Source organism: Etheostoma spectabile, chromosome 8 (assembly GCF_008692095.1).
Source record: "Etheostoma spectabile isolate EspeVRDwgs_2016 chromosome 8, UIUC_Espe_1.0, whole genome shotgun sequence".
Taxonomy (NCBI): domain Eukaryota; kingdom Metazoa; phylum Chordata; class Actinopteri; order Perciformes; family Percidae; genus Etheostoma; species Etheostoma spectabile.
Genome location: NC_045740.1, coordinates 23,554,522 through 23,569,454, shown reverse-complemented (window position 1 = coordinate 23,569,454; position 14,933 = coordinate 23,554,522). Strand labels below are relative to the sequence as shown.

Genomic DNA, 14,933 nt, shown 5'->3' with positions numbered 1-14,933 from the left:
GTCAAGGCCTACAAGAGGCAGGCTGAGGAGGCGGTAAGGACAATATATAGATTTTCAACATTGAATGCTTTGTACTGTGGCAGAATTATTTCAAACAAAGATTACCTTTGATATTTTAGGAGATTGAAATGTCAATGGTTTTTCAGGAGGAGCAGGCCAACTCTCATCTGTCCAAGTGCAGGAAGGTGCAGCATGAGCTGGAGGAGGCTGAGGAGCGCGCTGACATCGCAGAGTCCCAGGTCAACAAGTTGAGAGCGAAGAGCCGTGACTCTGGCAAGGTAAACATAAAATTAAAAATGTTAACTTTAATTTAATCAAAACAAATGTCTGACAGGAAGTTACTGTCAGTTAGATTTGTTTTAAATTAAGTTATTCCAACCCTTTTTTATTTGTGTTTTTAGGGTAAAGAGGTAGCTGAATAAAGAAAACTGCCTGAAAAAACTGCCAGCTGTTTTTAATCATAAAATATGATGTGAGATACGCTGTAAAAATAAATTTTTTCCTTGTCACAGTTAAATTACTGCCTGGCTGCTTTTTTCATTGTATTGAATTGTTCAAAAGATAATTGTCATACTGGGTACTTGGCTATCCAGAAATCAAATTTAAGTAATAGTGTTGGAGAATTGTTTGAGTGTCCTATGTAGCAGAATGACTCTAACCCAATTATTAATTTCACACAAGCACATTTATTCATTGCAGACAGACAAAAATGCTTTCCGGGCTTTTAAACGAGCTCGGTCCAATGGAAACTTGTCTAGTACAGAGGTTCCCCAAAAGCACTTAGACAATGTTTGTGCTCATGTTTAAGGTTCCCCTTGTGGAGCCTGATGGTCAGCTATTATGGTTGCTGGCCACACTCCCTATCTGCCTCTTCCCTCTTTCTTCTGCCTATCTTTTTTTACTCAGTTCCTTCAGTTCATTTACCCAACAAGCAGCTATGCTCACTCCCTTCTCAGTCTGCCGCCTTTGTTCTGAGTTATCAACCGTCCTTGAACTTCAGTGTCCTTGTCCTCACCCCCTCCTCTTCTTGTGCGCACTGTAGCTTCTATCTGACTAAGACAGCCCTCCCTGTTCTCTCCTTCCTCCTAGCTGCACCCCAGCTGCAAAGCATAATGTTAATAGTGTCCACATACACACACACTCTTTGGTTATACAATTTATACTTTAAGCCAGCTTTACTGGCTGTTCCTGGTGCCTGCTCATCACCACTCAGCCATTGTATTATTTACCACAAATTCCCCCCTTTTCGCACCTACTATGCGACCACATTTTACACTATCTGCGTGCCTCAACGTCCCCCCCGTCCTCATGCATGGGTAGTAATGGCGCATCCCCGGAGTAGGGAGGCGGAGCTTTTTTCTTCTGGACAAGGCATGTGGTGATGAGCCGGATGTCATGGTCCCAGGCAGGGCACACAGCACACCCACAGGTAACTAAATACGAGAAAACAGCGATAGATTCAACAAGCATGATAAGATTCTTCCATTTGCCAAACAGGTTATCATCCACCCCTCAAATGGATTTGATACACCTGAGGCGTCATGCATCTCCGGTGGAAAGGGCTCGAAGTTGGTTTCAAGCCCTGGTGACCTTCCCGTCTGGCATGTGTTGTTAGGATACCGTACAGCACATCTCTCCGAACATGGAACAACACCTCCCTTCTCGGCCAGCAACATGTCCAGGGCCATCCGGTTCTGCAGACGCCACAATGATGTAGGAGCCATCTGCTCTGCCAGCCCCTCTTGCATCCCTATGGCATTACTCAACCAACCACATTGTATGAACAAATTTAACGGTCACCATTTTTGTTTGGAGTTACTGGAAATAAGGCTGAGAAAATTGGGATATTTTCAAACCCAGCGGCAATTTGATCTGCTATCTTATATTCATTGGGGACACCTCTGGGGACTCCAATGCTATCCATATAAGTGGGGGTTCCTAGGAATGGATCAAATTTCGGTTTGTAAGCTCCTGCCGCTAGCACATGTCTTCGCCTCCTAACGGTGAGTTGCACTGCCCTATGGGGTGTGTACTGTATCTTGTTGCCCACTAGGGAAATGGGCATGGCTAGCCGGATCATGGCACATACTCCGTGTGTTCTGTTTGGAAACTTTATCTGTGAATAGATGCGCAGGCCTCCACAGTAATAAAACAATCCAATTCTAGCTTGGGGTCCTATCTGTCCTTGCTCTTGAGTCGTTATGTTACACCAATCCGGGGGAATCTTTCCTAACTTTACAGTGGGCTTAACCTGGCCTGTGAAATTATAGCAGTGATATCTTGCACCTTCCCCCTTTAGAGCAGTGAAATACCCAGGTTTTTCAAATCCTGGTGGAAAAACCGTACCTAGCGCACTGCAATTAGGAGTCGGCACCTTGGTTCGAGTTATATTTAGCATGCATTCATATCCTAGTGGGTCTGTGTCTGGATAGAGGGGAGCTGGGTTGGTGAACATAGAGGGCCGTGCCGCTGCACATGCGACACATCCCCCCATGTATTGGTCCTTTGCATTTTGTATAAGCCATTTTACCCACAAATTGTCATTTCCTGCTCCTGAGGCTAACTCTAACAAGTCTTCTGGATTCATTCTGGAAAAATCTTGTATTATTACATCTCTATCCCTGAGGGGCGCTCGGTCTATCTTATTGGGAAGATCTGTGGAATTTGTCTCGGGTGGAGGAGTACACTCATCTGGAGGGGAGTCAGTTGATCGTCTCCTGACTGATAACCCTATTGCAAACATCCTACCTTATTTCCCTTTCTGCTTTGATGTGCTTTTATTGACAATTCAAGGGTTTTGACTTGTACTGTAGTCTCTCTTTGTATGGTCATATGTTCCAGTCATATTGTATCCACCCACCATCTTGCTTGGAGCCCATTTCCTGTATCCACCCTACTCTATTCCAGCTGTCACACAGTCAATACTTCCCCTCTGTTGTTGTCTTTTTCACACGCCGCCATTCTGCCCCGTCACAAAGATATACATCTTTCCCCGGTATGGAACATTTCCGTCCCCCGAGTCTATGGCCCTGACACAGTCAAAAGTGAATGCAGTGGTCTTTCCTTCATATATTCTAACACTAACCGGGCTCCGCTCGTGGCCTGGGGCTGGTGTAGTTTGAGTCCGGGTCTGTCGTTTGGTTCTGTCAAGGGGGATTCTGAATTGGTATAAGGGGCCCTTGTGTCTTGTTGACCTTTCTGCCAATCTTTCTAACTCTTCCAAGCCCCAAACTAAACATGCCCCACCTATTATTATTAGATCACTGCCCAACAGTTACCCTTCTCCCAAATCCCTTTCTTTCCATGTTTGGTGGTCATGTTGGGGCCCATTGGGCCCCCAAAACAGCGCTTCCAATTATATTTTTAACAGATTGCCTAATTTCCGCCAATGAGCGTTCTGGAGGAGCGGCTGGGGCACAATGTGTCGGTGATGCCAAGGGCCCCCTTTTTGCCTTCACCTGGACCGAGTGTGAAGTAACCTCCTTCACTTCGTAGGGCCCGTCCACCTGGGTTAGTCCACTTTCGTTTGTGAACCTTAACCCTGACCCAGTCGCCTACCTTAACCGGTAGTGGGCGTTCCTCCCTGGTCTCTGGTAGCCACCTGCAACCTGGTAGAGAGGGCTGAAACCAGAGGATGTTGCTTTTTCATGTAATCTGACATTTCTCCCTGTTGCACACCAATGAGGCATATGCCCTCCATCATTGGGTGGCCCAGGCATCTTTCTTCCTTTCAGTATCTCATGCGGGAAAGATGTTTTTCTCCCCCTTTTGCGGACCTCATAGCCATGAGGGCCAGGGGCAGAGCTCTACCCACTTCAACTTACTGTCTCACACACTTTGGCTATCTTAGCCTTCAACGTCTGGTTTGCTCTTTCCACCAGTCCTGGAACTGTGGATATATCCGACACCAATGAATGTGTGATCCCTAATGCAAGTTCCCCTCCTGAGCAGCTTGTTTGTTAAATGTGTCCCTTGTCGGACCTGATCTGCCTGGGTACTCCGTACCTTGGTATGAGCTCAGTCTTGACCACTTCACGACTGTTTTGGCATCTTCATGTCTGGTAGGAATGCTTCTACCCATCTGGAAAATCTGTCTACATTACCAACAAATACCTTTTTCTTTGTATCACGTCTTCTCCCCCATGTCTTTGTTCTATGCTGATGTCTTGGAAACATGCTGACGGGACCGGAACGCTCCTTGAATGTGGTGAATGGTTTTCGCGGGTTAAAATTGCCACATACATTCACTCCTGCAAAAGTGTGTGACCATATCTCTATATTGGGTGCCACCACAGCTGAGAATGATTTTCCAAAGTCTGTTTTCGGCTTTCGTGTGTGGGTCTATGCGCCTCTGGCAACACCGTCTACCATTTCAGCTGAGGCCGCCAACTTTCCTTGGTGAGAACGCCACAGCCCTTGTTTGTTTGGTGGCCCCATGTCTTTCCATTGATTCTCCCTCATAGGCTCCTGCCTTGTCTGCATTCTTCAATGTCCTTGGGCGTGAGCGGAGTAACTTGTTGCCTTGGTTCTACTACCATCACCATCTGTTTTGATGTATATCCCCCAGCCCTTTTTGCTGCTCCTTTCTGCTGCTTCATTTCCAGCGCTTACTCCCCCTGGCTACTATCATGTCCTTTGCACTTCATTATTGCCGTTTTGGGGTAATTCCATTGCCTCCACCAAGTCCATTACTTCCTTTTGGTGTTTAATTGTCCCCCGATGAGTCAAGAATCCTCTTCTTTTCCACATTATGACATCCATGGCATTCCATGTCTATGCTGAGTCAGTGATATATTTACAGTTCTGTCTTTGCTCAGTCTAATGCCGGTGTGAGCCATGATCTCTGCTCTTTGTGCGACCTGGCTGTGGTATTACTCCTGATTCCAACTCGACGTGGTTCCCGTCTGGAAGTTGCTGCACCACTGCATAGACGCCCGTATTTGTGCTTCCTCTGTTCGATACAGCTCCATCTGTGTACAGCCACATGTTCTGCGTCCATGATGGGTTCATTTTGCAAGTCATCTCGGACTTTACTTTCCACTGCTGCTTGTTCCTCACACACATGCGGTGTCCTGGTGGCTGTTATGTGTCTGCCATGTTGATGCCTTCGTGGTGTGAACTGATAGCGTTTGTGTGCATGTGGCTTGCAATTTGTCCGTCTGGCTGCGCTGTATAGAATTCTTTGCTTTGTGAGAAGGCTGTACACCATTACGTAGGTATCATCAATGGGTGACACATCACTACATGAGCAGTCTTGTCGATAGCCTTTGCCAGTGCAGCCACATATCTTGCACATGATGTTTGTCCTTTTTCCACCGTGTCCAGTCTTGATGAGTGGTACATCAACACGTGTCTCTCTCCCCCTTTTTTCTGAAAAAGCACGGCGTTGAGAAAGCCGTGTTTTTCAGAAACATCCATGTGAAAAGGGAGGGTATAGTCTGGTGAAGTGAGGATGGCAGCCTGCGAGAGTGCCTGTTTTAGGTCAGAAAATGCAGTCTCAGCATCCATTGTCCAAGAAAGCAGTGCTTGTAGGTTTCTGTGACCAGCCTCTGCCACCAGGGCGCGCAGTGGGGCGGTGCGATTGGTGTAGTCTGGTATGTGAGATCGGCTGTATCCGGTCAGCCCCAGGAACGACAACATGTCAGAGACTGTCAACGGGAGGGGGTGGTGCAGGATGGCTTGACGATGCGCAGGTGAGACACCTAGGCCTCCAGAGGAGATGTCTCTTCCCAAGAAAAGGACCTGCCGGCGTGCCACCTGGATTTTGTCTCTTTTGACTTTGTAGCCTTTGCCTGCCAGGAAATGCAACAGGCGGACGGTGTATTCGACACAGGTTACTGAGTCAGAAGCGGCCAGCAAGAGGTCGTCCACGTATTGAATGAGAACAACAGTCGTTGGCAGCTGTAGTTCTAGGAGATGCGTCTTGAGGACTCGATTGAACAGCCCAGGAGAGTCTCTGTACCCCTGTGGCAATCTGGTGTAGGTGTACTGTTGTCCATTGAAGGTGAAGGCAAAATATTGTTGAGAGTCCTGGTGGAGTGGCACACAGAAAAAGGCATTGGCCAAGTCAATGACAGAGAAGTGAGTGTATACTGGGCTGAGAGACATCAGTGACACATGGGGGTCTGGTACCGGGTGGACAGCTGGTACTGTAATGTCATTGATTGGACGAAAGTCTTGGACCATACGCCAGCCCTTACCCCCCGCCTTTGGAACTGGGAGGATGGGAGTGTTCCAGAGGGAATTGGTGGGATAAATGACGCCTGCCTCCAGCAAACCTTCAATAGTGGGGGAGATGCCTTGTATCTGTTCTGAGGTCAGCCTGTATTGGGGTCTATACAAAACTGTTTGAAAGTGGGGTTTGATGTTGACAACTACAGGCGCAGTGTCAAGGAGGCCAGTGTCATGCGGACTCGTGGTGAACAGGTGGGGAGGCAAGAAAGAGAGAGCAGAGGCCGCACTGGGATGGTCTGTACACGGGAGTCCCTGCTCACGGGGGAGGCAACACCTCTGGCTGGTGCGATCCTTTGTTTTGGGCCCTTGAAACCCCACATTTGGTCTTCCTCTTTGGCTTTGAAAAGGCCTGGGACCGAAGTGTAGTCCCAGGTGTACCCAGGGCCCTCTTAACCATAGGCTAGGCTCCGACTCCCCTGGCCAAACCCTACTGCTAACGGGACATGAGGAACAGCAGAGTCCCATAAGTATACCACTGGTTTCCAAAGTGTGTCAACAGCGCGGCAGCGGCAACCCTTTCCTTCACAATAGATGGCTCTGCACATACCAACGGTTCGGGCCTTCATGTTGTCTTCCCAGTCATCTTGGTATGGTGTGTCCAAATCTTCTGCAACATGCAGGGTACAATGGACATGAGTAGTGACATGTAAATGGAGTTTATAGATCTGGGGCCGTAGTAGGTGAAAAGCATGTTGGATGGATGGTATCTGGGCCGTGGAATGAGTCTAAGCCAATACAAATTGGTGTAAGGGGGGAAGGAGTTGGGTAAGGGCCAAACAGTGACGGGTGCGGAAGGGGTGGATAGAGGGGAGTGTCTGTGACGTGGATACGTCGTCATCCTCCAATGGAGAGGTGCTTTTGCACTGAGATCCCTTCCTAAGAGATTAACGGGACAGGTGGGGGATATCAGAAAGGGTGGGAATAGTCTGATTGCCGAAGGTGGTGGGAAGAGATGATGAAATGTTGGATCAAAGGGTCCCACTGACTCCCATAAGAGAGTTTATTAGAAGGGAAACTGATCAGTGTTAATGCAGGAAATGTAGCCCCTGTGTCTGCTAACATTACATAGGGATGGCCTTGGATGCTAAGGGTGACTAGCGGTTCTGAAGAGGAACTAAAATGGAGGTCGTGGGTGCTAATTCTCTGTGGGCCATACTGTTGGTTGTACCACTGCTGTTGGAGTGACTGATTGGCTGGGGAGGCGGGCCACGGGTCAGCTGGATGACTTGTGGGTGGGAGTGGTGGCTGGGGTGGGCCCCCACTATTGTAGGAGTGCTGTTGAGTTTGTTGGGGCTGTTGACAATCTCTAGCAAAGTGGCCTGGTTGGTTACAGTTGTAGCACAGGAAGTGTGGCTGTGGTCTGGCGGGAGGAGGACCTCCTCTTCCTCTTCCCCTTGAGAAGTTGCCCCTGCCTCTCCCCCTTTGTGGCCACTGTTGGATAAAGGGAGGGTTCTGATTTTGGCCGGGCCATGGAGGTTGAGGAGGGGAGGGCCAATGGCCCTGTGCCCGCTGTAACAGCTGTGTGACTGCCTCCACTACTGGTACTATATTGGTAGGTGGGGGTTCCTGGACGGCGGGTAGCTGTTTTCCCTTGGGTTTCTGCTTAGTCAGGTCTTCCAGCTGCTTTTTCAATACCTTGGCCTGTAACTGCTTTAGTTCATCATCCTGATTGGCTGATGTTCTCTGGTATTTGGACAGGTAATGGCGGACATGTTCTGACCAGTGGGCATCAGTCATGGTTTTCAGTCCCACCACACCATCGAGCTGAGTCTGAACTGTGGGTGGCAACCCTTGTATGACACCATGCCTAAAAAGTGCAATCGTGGTTTGCGAATGATTCCAGGGTTCGCGCATCGCCTTCTGCCAAACTCGCTTAGCACGATCAATATAAGCGTCATAATTTTCATCTGTATTTCTTTTTAAATCATGCCATGCGGTCTGATCTCCGGTAGTGGGATATCTAGCGTGTAGTTTCTCTCCACTGGGGGCGAAAGTAGCTGCTGGTTGTGAAGAGGGAACTGTGGGGCCTACACCTGCGGCTGCTAATGTGACTGTAGCTTCGTCTACGCCCATGACTCTCGAGAGAATCGCTCTGTAATCTCCCAAACATAATTCAACGCCAGCCGTAAGAGCTGCCAGTGTGTCTCGAAAGTGTTCAGCCCCTCCTGTGAGGGCGGGAATTTGCACTAAAGTGTCCAGTCCCCGAAGGCGTATGGAGTATACACCATGACTCCTCCCCCCTGTCCTGCCATTGGGCGCAGAGGAAGCTGTGTCACAATCATAGCTCCTTTGTCTTTGTCAGTGTCCTGCTCTGCTGGATTCCTTTCCCTTTCTTCTTGTACCTCTCGTGCTAGTTCTAAAATGCTCTGGTTCAGAGCCCTCTGGCATCTAGCAATGTCTTCATGCTCTTTCCTGAGTCTGTCCTGTATTCTAACTGACCTCCTGAGGGCTTCTCTATCTGGGTCTTTGTTAGTCAACTTGCCTTTAAACGTTCCCGCTACAAAGACATCATCACATTCTGTGTTATTAGACTCTCTCTTCCTACTTCTGTTCCTGTCTTCACTTCTTTCCTTAGCATCATCACCTGAGTCCTCATCACTGGCTAGATCAGATTCTACACTGGACTGTGGGGTTGATTGGACAATGGTGGGTCTTTTTGGTCTCACTACTGGCTCTGTTTGTGGGGTTGACTGATGGAAATGTTCAGGATTGTTGGTCACAAATTGACTATCAAAAGGATTTGAGGTAACCATACTGGGGTCAGGCATGTAATTGCTGGCAAGAGCAGACGCTCGTGCTGTGGGAACTGATTTCGCTACTGTCTCCTTGGCTACAGCCTGTAAATAACACTCAACGCTTTGCAATCTATTAACAATGTCGGGTATTTGGGGATCTTGGGGTATGTCGAGTTGTAATGCGTTTGGCTGAAGGCGCGCGGTAACTACTGGAGCCTGTGTTACTGGTTGGGGCGCAGTCGGTGTGGGACCGGAATATGCCGGTGGATGATCATTAATGGCTAGAGTACTCAAGTCAGGGTAAAATGGGTTATTTTTACTGAGAAGATTTGGGTCCAAATTTGGGTCCTTTTTTTCCGGTCAGTTCTCGTTGGAAGTTAGATCGGTTTTTTGTTATCAATTGTTTTTCCATTGCCTTCGTCAGCTGGTTTCCAACCTCCCATTTGTGTTTTTCTTCCTCATACTTTTTCTTTTTTGGTTTTGTCAGCTGCAGTCCCTTTTTTCCTTCCTCAATCTCTGACTCTCTCCTCGCATGTTCTAATTTAGCTAGTTCATAGTTCACTATTTTGCTAACTTGGTCCGGAGACGGCGCTCCGCGAACAGGTATCCATCCACCACGTTCCATTCTCTATTAACAATTTTCCTTCTTCACATCTCCCTTTTTCCTTCCTTGCTTTAAAGCCTCTAGCAACTTTCCATATGTGGTAGACATGTCTCACTTCAATACACAAACACATATATCCTATAAATAGACAATAAAAATAAAATATCACAATGGCGAGTGTTCTCCACAATCTGCATACTGTTTTTGCCTTTTTGCTCATTCAGCATAAGATTCACAGTCACAAAGTGGCCCGCCTGGCCGCTATAATCAATATGTGGGGGCAAATCTGCCCCTCCGCAGAGACAAACAGGCAACACCAATTCACTTCAGGGTGGAAATCACAATAGCACCCTCATCATTCTGTGAATTATGTGTGTTGTCTAGACAATATTTAACTTCTTCTAATGATTCTATGTATATCAAAATCAGGCATCTGAACTATCTGTCCAGACAAGCTCCTACCCATTCTTGTTATTCTTCTGACTGTATGTCCCTTTTCTTCTCCTACCTCATAAATATTTTATATAATTCCTCAGACCTCGTCACACAATACAACTATAGTTTTCCACTTACTCTCATTCTTTCAATCAACTAAAACCCCTTTGCCCCATTTTAGTCTGTCTTTAATGCAATTCATCAGCAGAGCAGGACATGCGAACAACAGTTTCGGATCACATTCAATTTGAGCGTCTTCAATGACAGAATTTTATTAAAAGGCTTCTGCTCACCTGTTTTGTTGAGAGCGCTCAGTGATCAACCCAGTCCGTCACTTATCCTGCATCCGGCGAATCTGCAAAAGCAGCGTTGGTGCCGGACAACGGTACAATACCGCGTCCTGGCACAATTCTCCTGTTCACTCCTGATCCCGGGTTTCGGCACCAAATTTTGTTGGAGAATTGTTTGAGTGTCCTATGTAGCAGAATGACTCTAACCCAATTATTAATTTCACACAAGCACATTTATTCAATGCAGACAGACAAAAATGCTTTCCGGGCTTTTAAACGAGCTCGGTCCTAATGGAAACTTGTCTAGTACAGAGGTTCCCCAAAAAGGCACTTAGACAATGTTTGTGCTCATGTTTAAAGGTTCCCCTTGTGGAGCCTGATTGGTCAGCTATATGGTTGCTGGGCCACACTCCCTATTCTGCCTCTTCCCTCTTTCTTCTTGCCTATCTGTTTTTTACTCAGTTACCTTCAGTTATCATTTACCCAACAAGACAGCTATGCTCACTCCCTTCTCAGTCTGCACGTCCTGTTCTGAGTTATCAGACCGTCCTTGAACTTCAGTGTCCTTGTCCTCACCACATCCTCTTCTTGTGCTCACTGTAGCTTCTATCTGACTAAGACAGCCCTCCCTGTTCTCTCCTTCCTAGCTGCACCCCAGCTGCAAAGCATAATGTATAATATGTCACACATACACACACACTCTTTGGTTAATACAATTTATACTTTAAGCCAGCTTTTACGTGGCTGTTCCTGGGTGCCCTGCTCATCACCACCTCAGCCATTGTATTATTTTACCACAATAGACAACCCCAATTTTTAATACCAAGGCTAATCATCCACACTGTGCATTATTATTATTATTAGGGCCCAAGCGCTGACAGCTGGCGAAGGCCCTATTGGAACTGAAGGAATTATTAGTCTTCCGGCAAATGAATTGCCTTTTTGAGGGGCTTAACATATTCAAAAAGTCACCAAATTTGGCGGTCGCATTAAGTCTGGTGAAAATGTACGTATTTTAAGGGTTTTGGGAATGGGCGCACAAAAATGGCTCGCTAGCGCCCCCTACAAGATTAAGAAAATTGAGCCCCTGCAGTACGTTCAACGTAGACTCACAAAACTTGGTACACATATGTAACATGCCAGGGCGGACATAAAACTCCATTGGAGCCATACCCTAAACCCAACAAGAAGTTTGCCATTTTGAATTGAAAGTTCGAAGTGCGATTTTGGCCATTTCCACATGTTGTACTTTAACAAATTCCTCCTAGAGATTTCATCCGATCAACTTCAAACTTGGTCTGTGTCATCTTAAGACGTTAAAGATGAAAAGTTATTAAAAGAAAAACTTTTCGTTATAGGGCATGGCTGTGGCGGGGCGGCCATTTTGTGCGTTTTGCCATCAAAACAGGAAGTGGGTGTAACGGAGTGGCTCAAAACTTTTCAGGATTCATCAAAGTCCGACCCTGACGACATATACTGTACACGCCGATATTGGCTCAAAGATATTGGCTCAAAGTAGTCCTAAAAGACAAGGTGCTATACTTTAACGAACTCCTCCTAGAGATATCATTAGATCGACTTAAAATTCAGTCTTTGTCATCTAAAGACCTTAACGATGAAAAGTTATGGGGGTGGCATGGCGGCCATTTTGAGTGTTTAGCGATAAATGAGTAGTGGCTGTAACTACAGTGTACGTTGTCATATCTGCTTGAAATATCTCACAATCACCAACAGTCCAGGCCTGAGGACAACATTGAGACGGCGCCACCAACTGGCAACAGGAATTTCAGCCTTATACGACAAACATCATCTGATTTACATGAAACTTACAATGTGTGGTCTACATGTGATACTGAGCCGCCCCCTGTATTTTAACCACGCCCACTCACTCAGGCCACTCCTCCGTCCATAACATTTGAACCGTTTAAGGTAGTCTTGTGTGAGGTGTCATAGAACTCAGCAGAGAGTTTGTTCTTCATTGGCCAAATGTTTGACCCACCCCCTATGATTCAACCATAGTCTGATTTGACTGCAGTTAGCGGATACAATATGCAGATTTATCGCTCCCCATCTATCCTCAGAGTTTTTAACTATTATGAGACTTAAACTAGGAAATGCTTAACACCCCATCCACTCTTCTTTCTAAACTGCAAGGACACCATCTGTCTTGACCAACTTGCCATCTAAATACACCTCTGCTAACTTCAATCCATGATCTTGGCTTTCACAGTGTGATTGCCTGTGTCCGTAATGGACAAACATCCACCCCTTTTCTTTGTCAGACGTTGTCAAAAGCACTTTAGCAAATTGGCCATTCTGAATGAGCTGATCATGGTAACTTGGTAACTAACTAAAATAATCTTATTGTGATAGTAGAAGTGCCGTTATTAGCTGTTAGTTGCTAGTGATAGGTGTGTTCAGCCAGGCTTTTGTGAAAATCATAACGCAGCACTTCCGTGTGTATTTGTATCTCATCCATTTTGTGTGTGATAGATCTGGTGTTGGTGAATAGAAGGCTTGGCAGTGTCCATCGGTGTGCTAGTTCCCATAGCTGGGCAGGCATCCTTTGTCCCCGCATTCCTCGTCTCCCGCAACCAAAAACAAGTCCCAGAAAACCTTATTTCTTCCTCAAAAATAGGTAATTCCATGTAGTTACATAGTTACTGGTATTAGGGCTGCACAATTAATCGAATTTTAAGTACGTTATTAACACAACTGTATATTGTTAAGCACGAGTGGCAAACCTGTATTTGTACCAGTGTTTCCGCTGGTAACTCTGCTATCGCGGCCACCACGGCAAAAAACCCAGAAGAAGTTATTGAATGCAACTAACTTCAGTTCGTTGAGTTATAGCGTGTGAGATGGAGCCTGCTGGACCTGGGCGAGAGATGTGACCCATGGCCAGAATATCATAGTTCATAAAAATATAGCGCAGTGACGATACAGTCATTTCATACACATGACGTGTGTAACTCTGCTGACCCGCCATTTGACCCGTGCTGGACCCATTCATAATGAGTCAGCCGTCAATCTGTGAGTACGTCCATTGCACTCTGTCTCTCTCTCTAGCTCTTTTAATAATTTGTTGTTGAAAACAAGTGAAGGAGCTTTCTCAGAGATACATAAAAAAATATATTTATCCCACACTATTTATTTCAGATAGATAATTTTCATTTACACGTGTTGCCGCTGTATCCCAGTAAGCACACATACGTCGGCACGACGTATTGGCGATGTAATCAAAATACGGCGGGGATATGTAGTAGTTTGGTCGTTTGCTCACTGGCACGACGTCCCCGAGACGTCGCTGCTATACGTTTCTGCGACGTGCAGCCGCTCTTTCCACGACATATGTATATTTACATCGTTCTAACGTATGCCATACATCGTACAGATGCGGCTCATATACATCGTTCTAACGTATATAATACGTCGTACAGATGCAGGCTCATTTACATCGTTCTAACGTATGCCATACGTCGTACAGATGCAGGCTCATTTACATCGTTCTAACGTATGCCATACGTCGTACAGATGCAGGAACATTTACATCGTTCTAACGTATATAATACGTCGTACAGATGCAGGCTCATTTACATCGTTCTAACGTATATAATACGTCGTACAGATGCAGGCTCATTTACATCGTTCTAACGTATATAATACGTCGTACAGATGCAGGCTCATTTACATCGTTCTAACGTTTATTATACATAATGCTCATTAACATCTTCCTGACATGTTATACGTAGTACAGATGTCAGGAAGATGTGCCGATCAATTGATCCTGCATTAACCCATTTAACACAACTGATCAGTATAGGTCATACAAAACTACTTTAAATATCTTTACTAAATTACATGAATTGCTAAAGTAAGAGACAAGTCATACACAATTACTTATAATACATTTTATTTATGAAGCACTTTTAAGGGTACTCAGACAATTTACATAGTTCAAATTATTTGAGAAAATAGCACACTATAGCACATTAAAAGCTATTCTGAAAATGCAAAAAATGATCATGTAGCTATATTTTGAGATAATTATCCTACTTTTGTCTGTACTAAGGGCTAATGTACAAAAACAATAGTAAAAAAGCTTAAACCAGTTTTTTTTTTTTTTTTTTAAGTCTGCCACTGTAAACCGACCTGGGGCACGCACGTTTCCTGGGAACGGTGTGCAACAGCTTAAGTCGTTTTCTCTCATTTGGTGTCTTTCTCTATTATTGGCTGTGTTCCAGGTGATACCCAATCAGAATCAGTGAAGCTAAAAAGTCAATTTATCCATTTTTGGATGCCAATGGATCATGATAACCCAAGACTCAAAGACACTGAGCAATTGAGCAAAGAATAACATTTATTTATTTAAGAAAATTCATTATTTTTCTTAATCTATAGGAGTCACTGAAATATACAATATTTCTCTCTTTTGACTACACACTTGTGAGCTGTGTATCCCTGCTTCACAACAGCAGTGTGTACATGTTGGAGAACAACAACTAATTCTCACACTATATTGTCCACTGTCTATCATAATGTCAATTATTTCAGTAGCTAAAAAAGGGTGTCTCAGCTCCGCTCTTCTCCAGTCTGTTGCCAGTCTAGGAAGTCCTTAATAGCCTACTCGCCTTC

General features: G+C 45.6%; 1 long non-coding RNA gene across 1 annotated transcript; it reads left to right on the top strand.

Moving 5' to 3' along the window:
- LOC116694443 (uncharacterized) lies at positions 1 to 517 on the top strand. The gene is made up of 3 exons (XR_004333150.1): positions 1 to 33; positions 147 to 278; positions 402 to 517. It is a non-coding gene; the product is annotated as an uncharacterized LOC116694443 (long non-coding RNA).
- The last annotated feature ends 14,416 nt before the right edge of the window (positions 518 to 14,933 follow it).